General features: G+C 42.1%; 1 protein-coding gene and 1 long non-coding RNA gene across 6 annotated transcripts in view; both read right to left on the reverse strand.

Moving 5' to 3' along the window:
- The window catches only part of LOC122429462, a 105,038-nt gene that overhangs the window by 7,561 nt on the left and 75,892 nt on the right, over positions 1-21,585 (reverse strand). The window lies entirely within an intron of this gene.
- Positions 6,965-21,574, reverse strand: LOC122429474. 5 transcript variants are annotated; one of them, XR_006266021.1, is made up of 4 exons: positions 21,181-21,574; positions 14,735-14,839; positions 9,442-9,621; positions 6,965-8,843 (listed from the first exon to the last, which is right to left on the reverse strand). It is a non-coding gene; the product is annotated as an uncharacterized LOC122429474 (long non-coding RNA). The 5 variants fall into 5 exon arrangements; XR_006266022.1 differs by having other exon boundaries at positions 6,967-8,832; positions 14,735-14,817; positions 21,181-21,571; XR_006266023.1 differs by having other exon boundaries at positions 6,967-8,832; positions 21,486-21,503.

A 21,585-nucleotide genomic window follows, 5' to 3' on the forward strand; every position in this document is an offset into this window, starting at 1 on the left:
AAATTTTTCTTTTGTGACGAGAACTCTTAGGATTTACTTTCTTAAACCTCATATATAAAATACACCAATTTTCATTATATTTATCATGCTGTATAAGAGTTTTTTTAAAAAAAAATTGGGTCAAAGATGAAATCAAAGGGAAAATGAAAAAGTATATTGAGACAAACTAAAATGAAACACGACACACTAAGACTTATGGCATGAACCAAAAGCAAAACTACAGGAGATGTTCATAATGATAATTGCATACATTAAAAGGTAAGAGAAACTTCAAATAAAAAATTTAATTTTATGCCTCAAGGAACTATAGAAAATGAAAACACTCATCTCACATTTAGCAGAAGGAATGAGGCAACAGAAAAGTAATAGAAAATATAAACAAAACTAAGTAGTGTTTTCTGGAAAACATTAATGTGACAGACTGTTAGCTAGATTAAGATGAAAGAGACACAAATCAATGAAATCAGAAATGAAAAAGGAGGCAATACAAATGATGCCTCAGTAATAAAAGAATCATTAGAATCGATCATAAATAATTATGTCAACAAATTAGATAACCTAGAAGAAACAGATAAATTCCTAGAAACATACAACCTATTAACACTGAATTGAGACAAAATAGAAAGTCGGAACAGACCAATAACAAATAAGGAGACAGAATCAATAATATAGAAATAAAGAAAATTCAGGGCCATATGACTTCATTGGTAAGTTTTACCAAACATTTAAAGAATTCAGACCAATCCTTTTCAAGTCCTCCAGGAAAACTGGAGAGCAGGGAACACTTTTAAATTAAGTCTACAAGGCCAGCATTACCTTGGTATCAAAGTCAGAAAAAGACAGTACAAGAAGATAATAGGTCAATATCTGGAATGAGCACAGATTCAAAAATCCTCAACAAATGTTAGCAAAGCTAATTCAAGAATTAATTAGAAGGATCCTACTCCATGATTAAATGTCATTTATTCATGGGATGCAAGGATGGTTCAAAATAACACAAATCAATCAACATAATACACTACATTAACAAAATGGGGAAAACTCATGATCATCTCAATAGACGCAGAAAAGGATTTGACAATATTCAACATTCTTTCTCAGCAAATTCGGTACAGAAGGATCACACCTCAACACAATAATGGCACATATGAAAAGATCACAGCAAACATATGACTCAAAAGTGAAAAACTGAAAGCTTTCACTCTAATATCAGGAAGAAGGCAAAAATGCCCACACCCACCACGTTTATTTAACACAGCACTGAAAGTCCGAGCCAGAGGACTTAGGCAAGACGAAGAAATAAAATGCATTAAAATCAGAAAGGAAGAAGTCAAATTGCCTCCATTTGCAGATGACATGATCATGTATGTAGAAAATCCTAAAGTTTCAAAAGCAACAACAGTGACAACGGTAACAGAAACCTTCAGAACTCATAAATGAATTCAGCAAAGTTGCAGGATGTAAAATCAGCATATAGTAGTCATTATATAAAGCAATGAACTATCCCAAAAAGGGTATTAAGGAGAAAACACCATTCTGAATATAAAGAATGAAATGCTGTGCTATGCTGCGCTTAGTCACTTAGTTGTGTCTGACTCTTTGTGACCCCATGGACTATAGCCCACCAGGCTCCTCTGTCCATGGGGATTCTCCAGGCAAGAATACTGGAGATCCATTATGCTATCTCTCCATAATACAACCTCCTCACCTCTCTCCCAACATATAAAGAGAAGGACACTATATATGTATATCAATCCTCACCCTGAATATACAAATAGATTACCTACTACCACACACAGGTATAAACACCCTAACAGTCTTCAAAGAAATACATTTAAATATGCCCAGGACTCCATACATTATGAGCACTTTCATAATTCATGCACCTAATGATGGACACATACAAATCAGTATACACAAGTAAGACAGATAGAAATATCTCCAGGAAACCACTTATGAAAAAACTTCCATATACCAAATGATCCCTAGCTAGTAGAAGCCAGCTCATACATCTGCATATATTAACAAATAATCACTTCACCTATTTCTAATATATATAAATGAAGTTTACCAACTCCCCGGTATAAACCTGAAATCTCACCTTCTCATCAGATATACACATACTAACTTCTCAAAATATGTAAGCCTAGGTGGCCCCTACTGAAAAATAGAAATCAAAGCACTAGCAAATATTCCTCCAAATGGCCATTCCCCTTGAATACACACACAAGCTCATTATACACACAACTCTCCATAAGCCCCAAATATAACCACAATTACCCACTACATTGCAAATATGCAAAGATATGACTATATACATATACTCTGTTTCAAATACATACCACACTACCTGCATATGCTTATGCCACAATCCCAAATTCTCACACAGAATTAATTCTCCCATCATGTAGAATACAGAAACATATAAACACAAGAATAAACAACATCTACCAGGCCCTAAAAATAGCCACAGACTTGCCCCCTACACAGCAAAATATATATAGATGGCCCCAGAGAAAGCCCCTGAAATCCTAGAGTGTGTATGGGGGGTCCCTCTCTGCGCTGAGTGTAGGTCTGTCGCGGTCTCTGTGGGGTTATTGGGGGCCCTGTGCTGGAACAGTGTGGCTGTATGGGGGGTCCCTCTCTGGGGTGAGTGTGGGTCTGTCGAGGTCTCTGTGGGGTGATTGGGGGCCCTGTGCTGGGTCACTGTGTGTATATGGGGGGTCCCTCTCTGGGGTGAATGTGGGTCTCACCCACTCTTCACGGGCCCTTCCATTGCTGTCCTCTCTGCACCTCACGGCAGGAGAAGGAAGGGACTCTCCAGGTCAGGTTTCTTGCTGTTCTGTCAGTGTCCCTTCTGCGTCATGTCTCCAGATGGGCACCTTAGTTCCAGCTCCCCCAACTCAGCGCTCACCTCTTGGTGCCTCTGAGAGGCCCTGGCAGCAGCCAGGCTCAGGATCCAAGCTCTGTGCTCCCCTCTCCTGAACTCTCGAGGTCACTCAATGACGTAGGACCCAACGCCTCCCCTCAGACCCTGGCTGAGCCCCCACCGCTGTGCCCACCGTGGGGGATGCGGTGCAGAGTCAGGACTAGTCTCCAGGGAGGAACCACAGCACAAGTAGGCCTGTGCCCACTGTCCCCACAGCCCCGGGCCTGGTCCCACATGTGGGGGCCCTGACAGGCATGGAGGCAGGCCCGTTCCTGCCAGCTCCTGGATCAGAGGCCCCCTTCTGGAGGGGGACTGTGCACCAGGGCAATGTCTGTGACATAGAGCCCAGAATCTCTCTGGAGAAATGCTCGTCTCCCCGCTTTCCAGCTTGGATGAGCCCAAGGAGGAAAGCTGATGGCGTGTTCATTTTCTGCAGGTCCCTTCCATGCATGCTGGGTGACACATCCTGGCTGCTGGTGTCTTCCACCCCGGCCTCTGGAGTGAGTAAGACTGAGTGCAGGTGAGACCTGCTGTGACTCCTGAACAGTCCCTGGGCCTGTTGAGTCCCATCTGTACCCTGGGAGCCTCCTTGGGCCACACATGTAGGTAGAGGTCACGGACTGTGAGTCTGTCCTGAGTACCCAGTCCTGTAAAAGCTGGTTGCTACAGTGGGGAAAAGTGAAGCTTCTCTGCTTGAGCTTCTGTTGCCTCTGGGAGCGTGGCCCTCTGTTGAGGGCCTCCAGGTGTCCTCCCTCAGACAGGTCCGGGGAACTAGAGTAGAGGGGAGGCTCTGGAGCAATGCCAGCATGAGCCACCAGGCCCCTCACTTCTTTCCTCTGGCCCTGTGGACGGTGGTGGGACACCAATGCTCCTTGGTAAATGCACCATCTATGGGCTCCCCTGCCACTAACATCCTTCCTCTACATCCCATCCCAGCCACATCTGGGAGAGAAAGGGGCTTTCAGGGCAGCAGCATCTACCCTGCTGTGACTTGGGGGTGAGGCTTGTCCCACCTCTGGACTCCCCTCCTTATTCTGACATGTGAGTTTGTCCCTGACACTTCTTGAGCCTGAGGGGAATTTCAGCTTCTGAACACACCTCCCCTACCAGCTGCACAATGTCCAGGTGGAGAGAGAGTAGGATGGAACTGAGCAAGATCCTGAGAAGGGGGAGGTCTTTAGGTTTAGTTCACTGTGACATGTCCTAAACGCTGTTGCTTGTTTCTCTAATGCTGGTATTATGGAAACTGAAGGCGCAGTTACGGAACTCGGGTGAGGGTGAGTATCCATGCTGGGGTCACCCTCCCTCCACGGCCCCTTCCCATCTGGAAGTCAAAGCAGTCACCTGGGAAGCGTGGACCTCGATGCCTTCCATCTCCCTCAGTGAGGCACGGACAGGCCACTACCACCAGCCATGGGAAAAAAAAAAAAAAAACAAAACATTTATTTCATGAAACAAAATTTCTGGTAGGAAGAAGCCTTTAGCACACAGAGGATGTGCTAACATTCGAGAAAAATGTATTTATCTGCATGGCATGCATTTTTTTCTTGGAGGAGAGTTTTCCTACCCAGAATGCTGTGAATAGCATGTAGGATTCACCAAAAGAGGTATATTTCTGAGGAAGACCATGCCTTGGACAGTGGAGGGAATGGCCTGGGACCCGTGTCACTCGTGAGCCATGCTGGCAGACTATGCCTGGAGGGGGACCTGGCTCCCTGGGTGAAAAGGCCCACTTGCTGTCCCTGGGACTGGTCCACTTACTCTTTTTGGAAAAGCTATGGCCCGTCGGGGTGGCTTGGTGATAACGGGGTGTATCTCTCCTCATTCTCCTTTCCTCTTGACAAGACAGGATTCTGTGGTGGCAGCAATTTCTGAGCCTTGAAAACACATTCCTAGGTCACACTGGTACAGCCCATAATGAAGCATGCAGTGGGATTGTGTCTGAGAGTGCTGGGTGCCATACTGTGGTCATCTCACTGAGGTTACATTCCATAGCAAATGGGCCTGAGGTGAGGAGTGGCGAGCCACTCGCTTGCTTCAAAAATCCAAAAGGGTGGATCAAATCTTGTTCCATTAGAAGAAAGAAAACAGCAATTGGATGGATTTTAAAACAGTCGTTAGGCTGTATCACGTTAGGGTCCCCAGAGAGAAAAATGTGAATTTTGCCCCCTAAGTTCGGTATCCAGGTTGACACACAGGCTGTGAACCCACAGGATCCAAGAATGCTCCAGATACACCTAGGCTTACTAGACCTCTCTTACAGAGGAAACGTGATGGAACAGACCTTTGAACGTTCTTTTGATTCTCCCTGTGACTGTGGGACACGTCCATATGGTCATGGCCTCTGGGGATATTGCCACTGATAAATGACCTCCAACCGAGTACTTTCAAGCAGTGTGTGACCCTCAGCAGGCAGGAGGCTGGAAAAGCCATCTTCCTTCAAGAAAGGAAAGGCATCCACAGAGAGTGTGCTTTCAGGCCTCTATCTTGCAGCATGTGTTTTGCTTCTTAGATGTCAGACCTCTAGGCCCGCTCCAAAGGCCTAAATTTTGGAGTCAGGGCTGTGTGTCTCGCTGCACTTTCTGAGCCTTGCAAACACATTCCTAGTTCAGAGTGGTCCTGCCCATGAAGAAGCAGGCTCCGGGTGTCTGTCTGAGAGGGTCAGGTCCCATACTGTGGTCACCTGGTCAAGGGCACCCTGCACCTCAAATGGGCTCCCGGGGAGGAGTTGGGGGCTGCACCCTTGCCTCAGAAATCCCAAAGCGGGGAGCAAAGCTAGCTCTGTCAGAAGGAAGAAAAGAGCAATTGGATGAATTTTCAAGCAGTTGCTAGGCCATACCACGTTAGGGCTCCCCGAGAGAAAAATGTGAATTTTGCCCCCTAGGGCCGGTATCCAGCTTGACACACAGGGTGTGTCCCTGTAGGATCCAAGAATGCTCTAGACAATCCTAGACTCATTAAATCTCTCCTGCAGGGGAAAGATGATGGAACAGACCTTTGGATGTTGCTTTGACTTTCCCTGTGAGTGTGGGTCCCCTCCCTAGGTGTAGGGCCTCAGGGGCCACTGTCACTCAGAAATGACCTCCAAGCAATGCTTACAAGCAGCGTGTGACTGTCAGCACGCAGGAGGCTGGGAAAGCTATCTTCTTTTGAGGAAGAAAAGGCATCCAGAGAGAGTGTGTTTTCAGGCCTCTATCTTACAGCAACTGTTTCATGTCTCAGACATCAGACCTCCAGGCCCGCTCCAAGGGCCTAAATTATGGAGTCAGGCTTGTGTGTCTCGCTGCACTTTCTGAGCCTTGCAAACACATTCCTAGTTCAGAGTGGTCCTGCCCATGAAGAAGCAGGCTCCGGGTGTGTGTCTGAGAGGGTCAGGTCCCATATTGTGGTCACCTGGTCGAGGGCACCCTGCACCTCAAATGGGCCCCCGGGGAGGAGTTGGGGGCTGCCCCCTTGCCTCAGAAATCCCAAAGCGGGGAGCAAACTGTCTCTGTCAGAAGGAAGAAAACAGCAATTGGATGAATTTTCAAGCAGTTGCTAGGCCATACCACGTTAGGGCTCCCCGAGAGAAAAATGTGAATTTTGCCCCCTAGGGCCTGTATCTAGCTTGACACACAGGGTGTGTCCCTGTAGGATCCAAGAATGCTCCAGACAATCCTAGACTCATTAAATCTCTTCTACAGGGGAAACATGATGGAACAGACCTTTGGATGTTGCTTTGACTTCCCCTGTGAGTGTGGGTCCCCTCCCTAGGTGTAGGGCCTCAGGGGCCATTGCCACTCAGAAATGACCTCCAAGCAATGCTTACAAGCAGCGTGTGAGTGTCAGCACGCAGGAGGCTGGGAAAGCTATCTTCTTTTGAGGAAGAAAAGGCATCCAGAGAGAGTGTGTTTTCAGGCCTCTATCTTACAGCAACTGTTTCATGTCTCAGACATCAGACCTCTAGGCCTGCTCCAAGGCCCTAAATTCCAGGGTCAGGGCCATGTGTCCCCCTGAATTTTCCGCACCTTGTAAACACATTCCTAGGTCATAGCAGTATTGCCCATGAAGATGAAGGCTGCAGGAGTGAGTCTGAGAGGGCTGGGTTCCATACTGTGGCCACCTCCTCAAGGTTACCTTGCTCCTCAGATTGGCCCCGGGCGAGGAGTTGCGGGCCACCCCCTTGCTTCAGAAATCCAAAAGGGGAGAGCAAAGCTAGCTCTGTCAGAAGGAAGAAAAGAGCAATTGGATGGATTTTCAAGCATTTACTAGGCCGCACTTCATTAGGGCTCTCCAAGAGAAAAATGTGCATTTTGCCCCCTAGGACCGGGATCCAGCTTGACAGAGTGTGTCCCCATAGGATCTAAGAATGTTCCAGAAAGACCTAGGCTCACTAGATCTCTCCTGCAGAGGAAATGTGATGGAACAGACGTTTGCACATCGCTTTGACTTTCCCTTTGAGTGTGGGACCCCTCCCTAGGCACCGGGGCTCAGGGGCCGCTGCCACTGACAAATGACCTCCAAGCAAGCGCTTTCCAGCCGTGTGTGACTCTCAGCTCACAGACAGCTGGGGAAGCTATCTTCCTTGGAGCCAGGAAAGGCAGCCCCACAGAGAGTTTCCAGGCCTCTATCTTGCAGCAAGTGTTTCACTTCTCAGACGTCAGACCTCCAGACATGATCCAAGGGCCTAAATTGCAAAGTCAGGGCTGCGTGCCTCCCTGCACTTTTCGAGCCTTGCAAACACATTCCTAGGTCATAGCAGTACTGCCCACGAGGAAGCAGGCTGTGGGAGCGTGTCTGAGAGGGCCAGGTTCCATACTGTGGTCACCTGGTCAAGGTGACCTTGCACCTCAAATGGATCACAGGCGAGGTGTTTCGTGCTGCCCCCTTGCTTCAGAAATCCCAAAGACAATGAAAAACACTTATTAATTATCACTAAATACATATGATGTCATATCTATCACTGTTTTTAAAAGTTCCTTGTACTAAAATAGGACCCTACATAGAGCAAAGTGTTAATTTCCTCACAAGAATGACATCCAAAATATGGTCTCTGAACTGCCTGTACTTTTCCTCCTTACCACCAGTGGACGTGATAACCGACCCTAATGATTTATCAAGGAAGTGAAATCATTACCAAAAATTAAGAGTATCTGTTGTTAGTAGCAAGAGGTATGGTTTTTTTGGGCGGATGGGGTAGGCAGAATTTTATAAGTTTATTTTGAAGAAGTTACTTTTTAAAGTGTTCAAAATGTTTTTACAACTGATCTTGCAGTTTTCACAAACTGGAAAACTAAATGACGTGCAAAGGCCGTTGACAGGGCGCTGGTTACAGAAAGGAGAGTGGAGCCAGGAGCGGACTCTGACTGAGGCACGGAAGGTGAAGACGGGCATGGAGCGGTGCACACGCTCCCCCCAGAGCAGAGGGACTCGGCTGTGCAGCGCAGGCGATGGCGGAGCACACGCCGTCTTCCTGGCCTAAAGCACAGAGGAGGGTGCCGGCTCCTCCGATACAGTTGCAATAATTTTGAGATCAATTCCTATGGAAAATATTAAAGGTCTCTCCTTGGAAGAGGTCATCACATGTCCCTACCTGATTGCTGTAGACAAATGGATCTGAATTACAAATATTACTTTATCCGACACATGAAAAATGTCATCCCTCCTCAAAATATAGATGTATAGGCTTTCACAAGCCTCTACATTTTCTATGGTACATACTCTTTGTTTATAAAAAACATACATACACAGATACATACACACACATAAATGAATACAGAAAATATCTAAGAGTTCATTTCCTTATCAGCCACTTCTTTCTGCTTTTCTTTGGCAAGGTGATTGGCCAGGATTCCCTCCTGTAAGCTTCTGGCATTCCGTTCTCCAGAAAGCTGCTTCTAAGCGTCATGTCACACTTCCATAACCTGGAGAGACACTATATGAAGTTTTTGGGCCCATATCATTAAAAGAAAAAAAAACAGTTAAAAGCTTAGAAGCAGAATATAAAATATATAAAACTGTTTAGAGGAAGTAGCCTTTTCAAGCACAAGAATCTTTATCTCACGTGATTAACTTGGATCTTAATTTAAATGTCTGCTAAATTTATCACAGAGCAAAAGCATGCAGATATATTATTGTGAAAGGAAATTTCTTTACAAAGCATTTAACTCATTCCTTCACAGTCTCAAGCCAAGTTAGACTGTATTTTAACATTTAAAAACCCAAAATTAATACATGGATTGGAATTAAGAAGATTATTTTGTCTAATGTATCAAAAGTGCCAATCATTATGTTAATAATTAACCTCAAGTTATATCCAGTCCTCCACTCAGAAAACACATACAGAGCATCTATTAGAAGCCAAGAATAGTAAGAAACTAATCACTTAAACTACGAATGTCACAGTTCATACCTAGGTTGAGATAACACCTTGTTTGAAATCTAAATAACACATATTAAATAAATGGGATATTATAAATAATATTGATGAAATGGTGTTAGAAATTTGAAATTTTCAGCAACGATTACTCTACCTGATTCAGATCCTTTCTCAGTCTTCAGTTCCATCTAGTGCTCTGAGAGTGAGTTCAAGTTGCTGTTTCATTTCAGCTTCTTTACTATATTGGTCTTCCTTTCTTCTTAACTGCTCCCTAATTTTTTCATATAACATGCCAGCATTTCTTCTATTCTCTTCTTCTTGCTTTAAGGTCAATCTGCAAAATTTATAGAGCTCTTCTTAAAAAAAAACATGAGACTATTCACTGCTGCAGTAACTTTCATTCCCTCTTTACAATGTTTAAAATAGTAAAATGATGGGAAATACAGTGAAGAACACTTAATAATGATCACTGTTTTCATGCAGAGGGTTAAGAATAAAACAGCATAAATATTTTTTTCTGTCTTGAGAAAAATGGCTACTTCATACTTCTGTGGGTGGAAATGAAAAGTAATCTAAACTTTCTAAAGAATAGTTTAGAAATATGGATCGAAGACCGTTTCTAAACGTTCTCATACTTTAACCAAATAATACACTATTATTAAAGAAAAGGAATTCAAAATAATTAGAAACGTAGAAATGAATCTGTAGAAAAGATGTTCCTTGTAAGATTAAACATAATACAGAAAAGTGAAAAAGAATCGAAAGTCAATCTGTTGAATTGTGAATGAGGTTTCTGTTATGGTGGACTCCTGTATGATTATGAAAATGATGATTTGGAAAAATATACATTAAGTCATTAGAAGCATTCACTGTTAAGAACTTATATTATTTCCATGAATTTCACACTCCAGAATACTAACGACGTATTCTCCCCTGTAAAATCCCAGAGGGTAAGTTAAAAATTATAACACAGCTACGTCTCTGCAGTATTGAAGTAAATAACAGTTCATATATTGCTTTAAAACTAGGATGTGCAGTATCTCAAGCTGCCAAGCTCTCGTTGCCACTCCACTTTCTGATGCCCTAACTGTGATTCACTTCTTTTCTCTCCGACAGTTCTTTCTGTAGCTCATGGACCTTATTTTCCAGTTTTTAAATTTCTCCTCTAAGTAGTTCACAGTGGCTTTTTTAAAGTTCTATTTATCTTTCACATGAAAGAATTGCATCCCGAATTTTCAACAAGCTAACACAATCTGCAACAAGAAGAAAACACATAGAAACAAGAAACACACTGATGTGAGTAATTTTTGAGTATAAAGGACTGTGTCTTTCATGTCTACTCCTCCATACACTGAACAAATATTGAGTGTCTATCAAGTGGAAGACATTATTCTAAGCTCTCCAGATAAAACACATGACCCTGGCTCTTGTTTAGCTTGCAGTCTAGCAGAAGAGAAAGAGAAATGAAATAATGACATATATATGTATATATATAAAATTATAAATTCAGGTACAGTAAGAATGATCATAGGCTCAGCGTACACACTCACTTTCACTTTTAATACAAAACATATCTATAAGATGCACAGCACTGTAATATCCATAGCTCTAGAGCAGTCCTAGACAAGGTGAGCATGTATTACTACACTATACACAAACAGGCTTTGTACTGATATTTACACCACGGTCCTACCTTTATACCTCAAGCCAAGCGGTTCTACTTGCAATGTGGAAATCTCAGAGTGAAGACATCACCATCCTGGGAAGCACTTTCAGATGACTGAGTTCAGTCATTCAGGTAGCTCACGTCATTAATCTGTGCTTTGACCTCCATATAAACAATACTGTTTCACAATGTCCTTAAAATAGTTATAAAATATACTAACTGTACAAAGGTGATACATAGCTCGTCATTAAATGAAAAACACACACTTCTTAAAAGGACAGATTTTTATCAAAATGATAATTTGATCAATAGTGTTTCTAAATTAAGTTCTCAAAGTGTATGTCTCTACAACATATGAAGATTTTCTGTTTTGACACTATTCCTTTTACAAAATATATTTTACTAGGATGATATTTTTTATAATTAACTTTTTTATTATACCTTATTCTTTTCATTAGATGTTTTCTTTGCAGCCCTAAAATAACAAATGATTCTTTTCAGGCTAATATTAAATATTTAAAAATACAAACAATATCTAAACTTTGGCTTTTTACATAAAACCTTTGCACTGGGAAGTAATTTTTTACTAAAAGATTAAACAATGAATAAGAGTGGCATTAATGGACAAAGAAAATATATGAATAATACTAATAAAGCATTGAATTTAGATCAAAGGAAAAGGAAAAATATAACATTACTTGTGTTATTTGATAGGAAGCAGTATACCAGGGTTTATGGCAGTTGTCATTTTCAATAAGAACTACCTTTTATGCCAGTGAAACCTATCTTGGAGTTTTCCTTAATTCCTTATAAGAAAGAAACCCCTTTTTAAGAAAACCACAATAACCATGATATTAGCCTTCTGAGGACTTCCTATGCAACCGCTATGCATTATGATCAGCACTTGCCATATCTGAAGGCACTTTTGATCCTCACAGTGATTCTCGAAGAGAGGTAATGCATGAGGTCCTCTACACGGGGAAAGATGGGGTACAGAGAGACTGAGGACCGTGTCCAAGCCCACAGCAGGTCACCAACAGACCCAGAGTTCAAACCCAGGAAGTCTGGCCTCAACACTGCGGCTCCAAAGCATGCTGAGAAAGTGAGATTTAAAGAAGTCTTTCTAAGTAATATCATAGCAAATGAATCTATATTATTATTCCATGCCTACCAATAGCTATAAATAATTAATGATTTCTGAATCTTAGCATATTTCTAAAAAAATCAAACATCTTTCCATGTAGGCAATATTGGAAATCTACTTGCAATAAAGACTTGCTTTTTGTAAAGAAATTCATCAATAGGCATTCATGTAACCATTCTGCTCTTTCTTCATGCAACTGACATGCACTTATTGAGCACACAAGATGTGTTAACGACACTCTTAGTATGGGAAGCATGGTTTTAGTAATTTAGAACTTTATTATCCAAAAATAATAATTAAGGAAAGATTGTCAATAGCTTTTTCTACTGAATATAAACAAAAATTTCCCCTTTTCCCAGGAATCTATAAACAAAATGAAGTTAATATGATGTGATGTTTCAGAGTACCTTACAAAACCGTAGCTACTCATGATGATACGGTCATCCAGAATCACCAAGGAATGATTAAATCCTATTCAGTATAGCCTAAGTGTTTGTATATTCATGATTCTATAATTTTTAAAAATCTATGTATGATAGAATTAATTGAAGCAATCATCTGCATATTCAATTACATAAGGATATTACACTTCAGAACCAATGAACAAGCCCTTACCACAAAACTATATATGAACAGAAGTACTGTGTACAATTAGTTTACTGTTAATAGCTTAAAGATAATGTCATACAATCAATAAGCTTTCTAACACTGGAAATGGAAACAAGATTCAACTCAATAAACACGTCCTCTGCTGGCTCATTTCTAGCAGCATATATACACTAAAAGCTCCCCTCTGAATATAAAATAGGAAACTCCCGTGAACTCCCTATTCCCCTTCAGTCACCATCCAGTTCTCCACTGCCTGTCCCAGGAAATAGCGCCTGTGCAGCTGTTTACGTGTATTTGCTACAGTTCAGCTGCCAAGGGGACGAGGCCCTGAGACGACTTCTGGCCAGAGGCCCTCGTCCTCACCTCACCCTTTTGCGGTTAGGTGAAAAGTAACTTGCCTTACCCGAAAATAGGAGAAACACCTGAACTCAAAACCCAATTTTGTCCCTGTTTGTTTGAATTAATTCATGTATATTAAATCTACCAAAAATGAATTAGGAGATGATTTTTAATGTTATAAATGCTGGCTTCCCTTAAAAATATTTCCTCTCACTATATCTTAAACAGGGAGTCCCTACAGCACATTTGAAAGCTTTTTTTTTTTTTTTTTTAAGGACTAATATCTGGAGAACAGACAAACTTTATATTATGAGGAGCCAAAATCTATTAACACCAATCAGAAAGAGAAACCAATTCCTAAATTAATGCAAATTATATATAATGATAATGTTATACATCAATACATATTATCTGCTTAAATTCAGTTATGTGTGTACTCAGTCCTGTCTGACACTTTGCATCCCCTAGGACTGTAGCCTGCCCGGATCCTCTGTCCATGGGGACTCTCCAGCCAAGAACATGGAGTGGGTTGCCACAACCTCCTCCAGATCTTTCCAACCCAGGGATTGAACCCAGATCTCCCAACAATACTGGAGTGCGTATCCTAGCCTTTTCACCGGGGGAATTTCCTCACCCAGGAATTGAACTGGGGTCTCCTGCATTGCAGGTGGATTCTTTACCAGCTGATCTACCTGGGAAGCCCCTACATTCAGTTATATTAAATCCTAACAGCCACCGATGAAAGTGGATAAAGCATTTTTAATAATATTTACGGATTTCCCACCTGGAAATGAAATAAACTATAAAGTTATTATTTGTACCCTAACAACAAAGGTCCACTCTGGAAGGTTCAATTCTTTTAATAGGCAGTTGCGCTGATTCTATGATCTACTCTCTTGCTGAATGCTCATCCCTAAGTCCATCCTAAAGGAGGTCAGTCCTGAGTGTTCATTGGAAGGACTGATGTTGAAGCAGAAACTAATACTTCGGCCACCTGTTGCGAAGAGCTGACTCATTTAAAAAGACCCTGATGCTGGGAAAGACTGAAGGCGGGAGAAGAAGGGGCGACAGAGGATGGGATGGTTGGATGGCATCACTGACTCAATGAACCTGAGTTTAGGTAAACTCCGAGAATTGGTGATCGACAGGGAGGCCTGGCATGCTGCAGTCCACAGGGTCACAAAGAGTTGGACATGACTGAGCAACTGAACTGAAGTCAACTATGCTGAGATATCAGAGAGAATGAATCTTCAGTCTTGGCATCAGTGACTGGCAATTTCAACAGAAAACCTTGACCACTGGCAATGATTTCTCTCTACACATATCTAGGTCAGGGACCATCATTGTCCTATTGTTCATAAATTCAACTCTTTAATCCTATGATTTGGTATTTGATCTCACCTTCTTTACCATGTAAAGAAATTATAAAAATGGAAGAAGTAAACAGTAGTCAGGAGAGTTTTTTTGCCTCAATTCCAAAGACAAGCTATAAATTACAGTAGACTCTAACAATATTTTAAGTTTTCTAATTGAAGTGCTATAAAAACTTAAGTGATCATCTGTTGATTCTAAAAGTCTACTTTTGAAAGGTAATTTTCTTTGTTATGAACTTGGTTGCAAACTGTATCATGTTGTTAAAGAATAGAAAATAGTATTAAACCAGAAATTTAAATTTACACTTTCACATACCTGTGAATGGTTATTTTCATCTCCATCAGATTTTTCTTGTTCTTCCTCTCATGTCATTTCTAAGTCTAGTTCTGCTGACAAATCTGTATGTTTTGTTAACATTACCTAGCATATTTAGATAAAAGACAGAATATTTAAAACATAGATTTAAAACATTGCATGAAATGACAGCTTGTACCAATCTTAATCTTCAGCTGAATATTTACTTCTTTAAGAAATACTTCCAATGATCTAAAACTTCAAGAAACCTTTTGGGAGATACCAGAATTCATCAGGTTACAGGCACACAAACATCTCAAAGATTCATTCATAAATTCATCCAAACATCAGTGAACAAAACAATCAGAAACCAAACAAAATTTCAAAATACTGGACAGACACATAAAGCCACAATATCTTCTCATCTCTACTTCATAGCAGGACATTTATAACAACATGCCAAGCTTCAACTGCAACATTATTCATGGTTTACAAAATTCCTGTTACTTTATTTTCCTTTTCTCAATTCCTTAAAATGAAATGCTTCTTTCCCAACAAATTATTTTTCACCTTTTAAGGCTCAGCCTGCTTTGTAAAGTTCTCCTTGATTATAGCTGTTTATTCCCCAGATAAACAGGTATCTCTTTCCTAAAGCTCCTTAGGACTTTATAGAGTTTTCAAGTGTATCTTCGTCACCTGAATGTAAGTTATTTCTTCACATGTCTACCCTCTTGGCTCTTAGACTGCAGAGGACAAGCTCTTAAACATCACCCTGGTATACATAAGTCTTCAGTTCTTTTATTCAATAATTATTTGGGGGGGGGGGTTCCTGCTCAGTACTAGACACTGGAGTTTAAAGAGAAATGTAGACAAAGGGGGTCAGGGATGGCTTTTCGAGAGAGACTGCCTGAGCGCAGACTTTGGCAGTTCACGGGAACAGCGGGCAGGAGAGGGAGCGCACGGAAGGCTGCAGCAAGACGGCGACAGAAGCGCACAGGAGAGGCTGAACATTTGTCCAGAGCGCAGGGACGGGTGAGGGGGCGTCAGCAGCAGCTCAGGATTCCAGAGCAAAGGACAGAAAGGGCGAGACATGGAGAGTCAGGTGCAAGTCAGACTATGAAAGCATCACACGTCGCTGTAAGATGTCTACATATTAATGCGATTTGAGGAGTGGTTTATGGTCACATGTGCTTTTAAGACAGGTGACTGTAAACACTACAGGGGATGAATCTGACGGGCATACAAATAAATGGAGGCAGAAGAATCTGAAGGCATTAATAAAGAAAAAAAAAGGTGATGCAGGCCTATACTGGGGAATGGTTCCAGAAATATTTAGGATATAAAATGTTCTAGGTCAAGTACAGAATAAATCTATATGAAATCAATACATGTACAAATCCTGGGACCCTAAAGGAGTAGACATTGCTGGTTACTCTATAAAAGATAGCGACTGAGAAGAGACTGAGAATCTGCATGAAATGTCTGAAGTTGCTTCTATTTATTTCGTGGTTTTCCTATGTCACTTCTTCCAGTGTTGAAAGGATTCAGGTAGGTGATTTATTTGAATTTGTGCTTCTTGGAACTACTAAGCTCACTGAGAAATAAGAGGAAACAAGTCATTTGTAGAGATGTAAGCACACACACACACACACACAAACACTTTGAGTTGATAGCTTGTAGTCACTATTCTAGGAGATAACTGAGAATCTTGTAAACGCAAAGGGAAGTTCTACAGGTGAGGAAAGAAAAGAAAAAACAATAGGAGTGAAAAAAGAAACAGTGTATGATTTCTTACTAGAGCCCTGATTGTATGACCGACTGAAGGCATTAAATTAATTGGTATTCATGGACAACACGTATTAGATGTGGTTACTCAATAAACTGGGCATCCCAGTAGAATAAGAATTGCTTTTCTATATACTGCTTTTAAAAGATACAGCACTCCTTAAAACCAACATTCCTTCTGAACTATTAATTCATTACAAATAATAAAACAAGTTGATATATTAGATAGGTACAACTGAGGAGGTACTATGTAGCAATTTCCCATGCCTCCCATTAATACTGGGAAAGCCAAGTCTAAAATATATAATGTCATAGAAAACACAAGAAATAGTTTAGCATTTGGCTTCAGAGGTGCTCCTGCAGTCATACTGAATATAATTTATAGCTAATACTTATGAATTCAGAGCTATGCAAAGATATGGCTATGAAGCCACATTTTGAGAAGGCAATCTCTAGATGTCTACCTAGGTCTCCCAACTAGATGCAAAATTCTAAATATAATCCTGCTACCCACTCTCAGGTATGCTACATGATAGCCTAAATGAATTTACTTTCTCCTAACTCTCTTTGTCATGGATTCTCTTAACATGGTCAGAGGAAGAATGCAAACACCTTTCTAAGAAATACTGTTTGGCTGCAGGTTGCATAAAAGCAGTCAGCACACAGTAGGTTTTGCCACAACATCTAATTTTGGAAATGTCGGTGCCCAGGTGGCCCAGGGCTGAGTGCTCTGGGCTTCCTCACTGCCTTGTTTGCTTTCTCTGTGTTCTGGCACCTGAGACTTGCACAGCTGATGGAGCATGTGATTCCCTACCAGAAACATCACTCCAATATTCACCTTTTCTTTATCTATTAAGGTTGTCAAGGGAGTGTGTAATTTCCCTGGTTCTATCTTGTCACAGCAAAAATTTGAAGCAACCGACGTTAAACCTCTCGGCGCGTCACAGCTCTCTGAATGTGTTATAGCTCCATGTTACAGCTCAGTTTTATTTGGAAAATACATCCTGGAGGTGTGAGGGCATGCCGACGCAAAAGACGCAAAGAGAAGAGAGGGTGAGAGAGAGAGAGAGAGTCAGAGTGCACACGCATGGGGGAGACACCCCCGGCCCTTTGGCTCCTCTTTTTAGATGTTTTTTTCCTCCCCATGGGATTCCCCATGTAAATTGGGCTAGCCAGGAGTACTGTTTGTTCTACCTGAGGTCCTCACTCTGGTCCTCGGACCTTCCTTTGTTCTATCTTTGTGGGCTCTATCCTTCCTTGTCTTTCAGCCACCACCGTTCTGGACTCTTTTTTCCTTTTCTAACTACCTAACAAGGTCATCTGTTCCAATTTTGTGGATGCTGACTGATTTTTGGTCATTGGTTGTGAAATCAACAGACACTGATCATCAACTTGCAAATGCCCAGCTCTTTGACAAGTCTCATTACTGAGGCTCAAACTAGTAGAATCCCAATCTGAAAAATCTGAAAACAAAGTCTCCATTTATTAGAATGTGAGTAAGAATACAACTCTGACTACCTCCTACAAACTCTTATGTCAGAGAATCACTTCCACGTCCTCCTCTCCCCTCAAACTCACTACTCCTTCACTGTTTATTGTATCTTACACCGCACTGCCATTCATGAAGAGATGCTAACTAGTGTGTCTCATTTTTTCTAATTTTTACTTTTCTAGTATGACTTACATCGATTCACTCAATCTGTTCCCTATTCTGTATTCCATAAGAACTATATGAATAATTTAATTGCCACAAAATTATTAGATATTAAAAATCTTGCATGTTTCAAAGTCAGTGTAGTGTTTATTGAAAATGACAACTCTAGCACTTAGGGAATGAACCCTATTCATCTGTTGTGTTTGAAAACTTAGTTTGGTTTGCTACATCATGCTAATGCTTCAAAGGATTTCTGTGAAACAACTGCCAAAAACTCAGTTATCTTAAATAAAAGAAAAAGAAAATCAATGCCTTCCATATTCAAATTAATCTACTTCAAATAACACATATCAATACAACATATACCTTTGATGCCTGAGAGTTACTTAGAGTGGCTGGGGTTTCCCCTACTTCTAGCACCACCACCCTTCTCCCCAACCCCCAGTATTCTCTGGAGCAACAACGATTTTATCTCTTTTCAATGTAAATACACTGAAGCCATCTAGAAGGAATTCTCTCAAGTGTCCTCATCAACTCCAAACTCACCTCCCTAAGGACTTACTTTCTTCCTTTCCTCCTTTCACTAGAATCTCTCTTCTCCAAAGGGTAATCTCTGGATCTGTGGTCTTAATTCTTCCCCCTTTACAGTCTTTCTATGGATCATCTCCACCACTTCTTTTTCCCTTTGCTTAACAATGGTATCTTACACCTGTAATTGCTACTTCAACCCTTGCTTCCCTCTGGCTATAAACACGCTCGGAAAGAAAAACAAAATAATCCTTTTTCTTGATTCTGTTATGTCCTGCACTATCCAATGCTCTTCTTCCAGATGTCTCTAAAGGCAAGGCTATACCCTTGCTACTCAGAGAGCTTGCGAGAAACACAGAATCTCAGACCTCCTGCTCAGCAAGTGCACTTCCCACAAGGTCCCCAGGCAACTAATTCAAATGTGAGAAACTCTGGTCTACACTGAGTCTGCTTCTACATGACTTCAAATTAATTCTTATAAAATCTTAGCCTCCCTCCAAACTGATACTGCATTAGAAGTTGGAAACTTTCCAGTGGTCACTGTATCAGGTTGTAGGTTCCCTGATCTCCCCATCACGACCCCTGCTCTCTCCTTTCCAGTTCTCTTGTTTTGGCCTACGTGACACCATCCTATAAAGAAGTAACATTTCATATGGCATTAATTTGCACACATTTACAGACGAGTACCTATGCCCGTGTTCCTGCACAGAGGCTTACACACAGCTCTGCATGCCCAGGGACCTCAATCCTGAATGCCTTCTAACAGCCAGGAGAACAGTAAGATGGGGGAAACTCTGCTGTTCTTCTCAGACAAGCTCACTTCAAATTAATCGCCCATGTCAAGCATCCTCCCTTTTACTAAAGACCTATCTCATTGCTTCTCACCTTCCCCAGAGACCCTTGCTTCCATCTCCTTCACTTCATTTCCTCCCTGTGCCCTATGCCTCCCTCATCTTTCATCCCCTCTTTCCTCTTATTTCTCAACCTTCCTGAGGTTGTAGAATATCTTGAAACAGAACTAATATATTTTTTTCCTTTTGGCCATGGATCAGATGGAATCCTAGTTCCCTGACCAGGGATCGATCCTGCACTCCCTGCATTGGAGAGTCTTAACTGCACAGAGTCTTAACCATTGGACCAGAGCACCAAGGAAGTCCAGGAACTCATAACTTAGCTCCTTAAATGGCAATCTCAATTTAATCTGTGGCTGACACCTGGTAAGATACACTATTTCCCTCCTCATCTTTTTCGTCACTAGACGTCCAACAGGTGATTTTCTCTGGCTATTAGAATATGTCAGCAGTCCCAGTTTAATTCAACATTCTGTCAATGAGTTTTCTATCAAATCCAGTTCTTCTGGATTTGTCCATTTAATATCTTTTTTCCTCTTTGGCCAGCAGCTCCAGATAAAGGATCCACATACTTCTGTGGAAGGCTCCCAGAGATACTCTGTTAAAATTAATACTCAGGTGCTTGAAGATTTCCTAAACCCTTTCTAAGAAAATATCCTACTTTTAAAAACTGCCCATATTTAACCCAGTAAGACAGGTTTTGCCAAGATCCCACAGCTGGTAAGTGTCAGAACCAGGATGCTGACTTCAGGCACAGTGCTGGATCACCAGGCAGCAGCCGCCTGCAACGAAGAGAGCAGGCCCTTCCTATCTCCTTCCATTGGTGCCACCTTCAAACAGGGCAGCCTCACTTTCTGTCTCTTCAAGTATGACTGCCATAAAGGTACTCTGCACATCCAAAATGCTTCGTATTATTAGCATAGAAGTGAAAGTCGCTCAGTTGAGTCTGACTCTTTGCGGCCCCCTGCACTATATAGTCAATGGAACTCTCCAGGCCAGAATACTGGAGTGGGTAGCCTTTCCCTTCTCCAGGGGATCTTCCCATCCCAGGAATCAAACCGGCGTCTCGTGCATTGCAGGCGGATTCTTTACCAACTGAGCCACCAGGGAAGCCCTTGTTAAAACATCACTAAAGCAAACTGCTGTTGTCATAAGTCCACATATTTATCACTACCCCCCATGCTTTTGTGTCTCTTGAAATGTTCCTTGCAGATCAACTAGACAATCCAAATGCAGTAATACTTTCAAGTTTCAAGAACTATCTTTTCAAGGCCGAAGAGGTAAAAAATCAAACAAACAAAAAACCCCCACAATTCAGCCTGTTTCTGACCCTCTCTAGCAGTTTTACACACACACATGCACCAAAGAAACACACATGTGGCTGGAAGGCTGGGACTGACACACACACTACACACTGTTGTGAACAAAACATAACTAACGGGGGCCAACTGTACCGCACAGGGGACGCCACATTCTGTGACAGCCCGTATGGAAAAAGCGTTTCTAAAGAGAGCAGATACACATATAGACACATACACTTCGCCGCATAGCCAACACTGAGACAATATTGTAAATCAACTCTACTCCAATAAACACCGAGGGGAGAACAGAAGGAAGAAACAAACACAAACATGTGGCTACAGACTGACCTGGAACAATGCAGCAGTTTTTAGATAAATGTCACTTCAGAAGCCAAAGTGTTGGGTAGGAAAATCAGGATATTGTCATTATCCTCAAATTAAAAACAATTAGGAGCCCGGCGGCAGCAGGGCCCAGGCACTGGCCAAGCCCACCGCTGGCGCCTCGCACCTTTCTCCCGGCTCCCGCCGGACCCTCGGGGAAGGGTCCCGGGTTCCATGGCCAGCTGCCCGCCCCTCAGGCGAGGACGACCGCCCGCCCTCCTGGCTCACGCCGGCGCCCGTTTCCCAATGACAGGGCCCCGTTTCTGGCTCACATGCCCTCTGCGGTGCGGGCTGGGCTCGCCGCTCCCACGTTCCCAGCTCGCGCTCCCGGCTCCCCGCCCCGCCAGGCTCGCCGCTCCCCCGCTGCCCTCG

This window comes from Cervus canadensis, chromosome 28, assembly GCF_019320065.1.
Source record: "Cervus canadensis isolate Bull #8, Minnesota chromosome 28, ASM1932006v1, whole genome shotgun sequence".
Lineage (NCBI taxonomy): Eukaryota > Metazoa > Chordata > Mammalia > Artiodactyla > Cervidae > Cervus > Cervus canadensis.